Raw genomic sequence first — 3,853 nt, 5'->3', positions numbered from 1 at the left:
TAGAGAGGGACTGATGCAGAGGAGGAGAGACAGAGAGGGGCGGGGGTGGGGGGGAACCCAAGTTCACAGCCAATGGGTGTGCTCCTTCTGCACTGTCTGCCCCCCCACTTTCCTACAGAAGGAGACAAAGAGGTGCAAAGGAATTGGGATCAATATTTAATTCTGGAATATGGGGTTACCCTTTAGATTATGGAGCATAGAAATAAATAAATAAAATGCACCTCAGACGTGAAAACGACTGGTTTGTTTCAAGTAGAAACAGAAAAAGTACTGAAATAAAAACAACATGTAACAAACAAAACAAGTACGCAGCTGGTAAATGTTTCTTTAGTATTCATTCAAATATTTATCAAAAAATGTACGATGCATTCACTTTTAAAGAGGCAGTATGGTGTTATGCGTTTTTCAGGCACATAGTGACATTTTATAACACAGTCAAGTCACTGTGTCACCTTCAGTTGTATCAAATATGACTTAAAACAAATCCGACTTTGTAATTTAACACCTTGAAATTGGGCCTTTGTCTCTTTAAGAAACTCCTGCTATTTTTGGAACTCCGCCTTCTGGGGGTCATCACAACATGGTTCCTCTATTAATCCTTTAACAACATTTTTTACCAGAGTTGCACTGAGAAATAGCTCCTATACTAGATGCAGAAGTATGCTAATTGCTGCTGGCTAGTCTAAAGGATCTGAGAGGAGGAGTGGTTGCTTGGAAACTTCAGCTCGAAGGAGGAGCTTTATTCTCGAAATCGGCGCTAGGTCTACCCAAGTGTTTTGTGCAGCTGAATGGTTGCCATGGAGAGGATTTCTCAAACATGCAGGAAAGAATCAATGCAACACTCCAGGTATGTTTTTGATGAGGGAACAACCTAATAATCACAAAAAAGTTGACTTTGTACAACACTTCCCCTTTTACCGCCACCAATGATGCAGTTATCGAATAAATAAATAAATAAATAAATAAATAGCTTCCGATTCCTCCGTTCAGGATGCAGGACTCAGTTCACCATACATTCCTCCACTTTGCTGTCTGAGGATGCATGGAAATTGTTCCATGAACAAGAACCCAAACTGGGTAACCACTAAATCGGTTGCCGGAAAAGTGAAGCCGCTGTGCTTCTTTACTTCCTGCGGCTACGTGGCGGCGGTTCGCAGATCCCGAACAATCAATGAGCAGATTGGTCTCACACCGTACATTTGTTGCCTCTCCAGGAGGGAGTATTTTTCTCTGATTCCATCCCCTTTGTGCCACTGTGAGGGATAACAGCTAAAACAAAATGGATAGTGTTTAAAACACAGATGGGTAATGTTTCCAAAAACTGCCCCCTGCTCTTTGTGTAGGCCACTTCCAGCAGCAGCGGCATGAAACGCAACTCAAGCACTAGTTTGTTTTTGTTTTTTTTTTTTTACTTAACTGGAAGTTGATTTTTGGAATAGTCTTTGCAAAAGAACTTTTCCCATGTTTTAAAATCCCATTAAAAGCACAAACATAAATGTGCTCTATTTGAAGGTCAAAGAAATAAAAATCACATAAATTTCAACATTTTGTTTTTAGGTACCTTCTTTGCTCTGCCAATTTTGCACACAAATATTTTAAATTTTGACAATTTCCCCTCTATTCTAACAGGTTATGTTTTTGTCTGTGGCTGTACAGTTTCAGGACATAATTGCAGTACTACTGCTGAATAATGAAATGAAGACCAATGTTTTCTTAGTTAAACTCCTTTTCCGTCACCATATTCTCTCTCATAATCTCCATGAGAATTAGAATTTTTTTTACAAAAAGACTGGAAAGTAATAGATATGTTTCCTAGGTAACATTGGATTGTCAATATAAATTTTGTGAAAAAAAAAAAAGAAGAAATATCTAGATTTTTTTTGTGTGTCAGTTTTGTGGTATGTCATTTTAAAAGTCCGGCTAAGTTCATTTAGTAACTTAAAAGAGTCTTCAAAGAGTCTTCTCTTAACTCTTAAGAGGTTAAGAGTTCATTAACCTCTTTTTTTATATGAGCGACCACAATTTGTTCTTCCTGCAAAGAAAAAGAGCAATAAGAGAACTGGGATGTGCAGGGAATGTGAGAGATATACCAACAAGATGATTGTGACTGTCTTTATTTCAAACTGTGGATGAGGTAATCCAGGAGAAACCTGCCATCAGCAGACCCAGTGTAGTGTTTAGAGACGACAAAACCACTTTAACTTCTCTAATTTGATCATAGTGAGTATATTTTGAGAAACACTGTTTTTCTTTCTGGCACGTGCTAGTTCTACTTCCTCTAGGGCTCGTCATCATAAACACAACGTTTATTGAGTCCCTATAAAAGTGTAAAATTGTGTTTTACAGCTTCTAAAGGAGTGTTCATCCTTTTTTGAGTATTTATTTTTGGTTTAAATAGGTCATAGTGCTGACAGTGATTTCCTTTGATTGTTTAAAAAAGAAAAAGAAAAAACAACAGAAAAAGTGAAAGGAAGAGCAGCCAGACCTAAAAGGCTGTGCAGCCTTAAGAATGCCACTGATAAGGGAGGCTTATCCGGGGGCAACGGGTTCAATCTGCGATAGAGAGAATAAAGTTGGACTCTGGACCAATGAAAGAAGGTCAGATGAATCCAGATTTACCCTGTTCCACGGAGATGAAGTTCAGTTCCTACTGTGTGAGCCTGTGGGGGCCGTGCTGTGATCTGAGGTTGCTACTGTTGGTCAGGCCTCGGTTCAGCCCAAAGAATGAAGTCGGCTGACGAGCTGAAAATATGGAGTTTCACTCACTACGCCAGAGAAATTTCTCTTTTCTGATTGGTATTTTCCAAACTGTCAATGCCAGGATTCATCGGACTCCAATTGTGCAAGAGTTGTTCAAGAAACATGAGAGTTCATTTTCACACGTAGACTGACCACCACAGGGTAAACAGGTTGCTCAGAGGGTTTGGTTAGATTGACAGTGCAGTGTGAAAGTGAACCAGCTGAAAATGTATCAAATGTAGCAATTCCCTCCCCACCATTCCCAATCGAACCAAGAAAACCAGCTTTTGAGGTGTGAAAACACCATAAGTTGTTCTTAGGAATGATCATGCTCTGGCACGGTTGTTTTTTTTAACACACATTTTAACGTGTCGCATCAGAAACAGTTGTCGGAAACAGCAAAATTTGAAATAAGTTACCTGATTTTCTGAAAATAAAGTTTTTACGTTTGCTTGAGTAGGCTTTTGACTTTTTTGAAAGAAAGTTAAGGAAAAGGAAGAGATGGAAACACATTTGCTGAAGAAGTTGCAACATAGTGAACGCTCCCATCCACTGTTCCTTACCAAGGACAAGAAACTCTGAGAAAGTCCAAAACTCCAGCGCAGAGGACAGAACGGTAGCTGGCAAGAGGCAGTCCAGGCTGGACGGGAGTGGAGGATCGCTCCTATTCAATGGAGAGTCTGGGCCTCACCAGAAGCACAAAACTTGGAGAAATTTCTAAGTCCAATGTGACAAAATCACACTTTGTGTAGCCTGATTGATTCACTTCAGCAATTTTTTTGGAAACATATCTAATTGCATTTTTGTTTCTTTTTATTTTTTGGCAACATTTTAAAAGTTTGCCTAAAATGCGGGTGGATGGAAACAGCTGCCCTGTGATGGACTAGCAACCTGGCTTCATCCATCCGGACAACCTTACACAGACAAACAACGACTGGATGGTTTGGTGTACTATCAGGACACCTATTTTTGTACCACAGTAATCTTGACATGTTCGAAAAGGAGCAGGAAGAAGTAAAAAACGTATGAACTCCGACTCCATAAATTCACACAATATTTCAGATGGACCCTCATTAATAAATCAAATCAAAAATAAAATAAAAAGGTTAATTCA

Source organism: Poecilia formosa, unplaced genomic scaffold (genome assembly GCF_000485575.1).
Source record: "Poecilia formosa unplaced genomic scaffold, Poecilia_formosa-5.1.2 Scaffold409, whole genome shotgun sequence".
Classification (NCBI taxonomy): Eukaryota; Metazoa; Chordata; class Actinopteri; order Cyprinodontiformes; family Poeciliidae; genus Poecilia; species Poecilia formosa.
The sequence above is the reverse complement of the archived record's forward strand: the minus strand, read 5'-3'. Positions refer to the sequence as shown.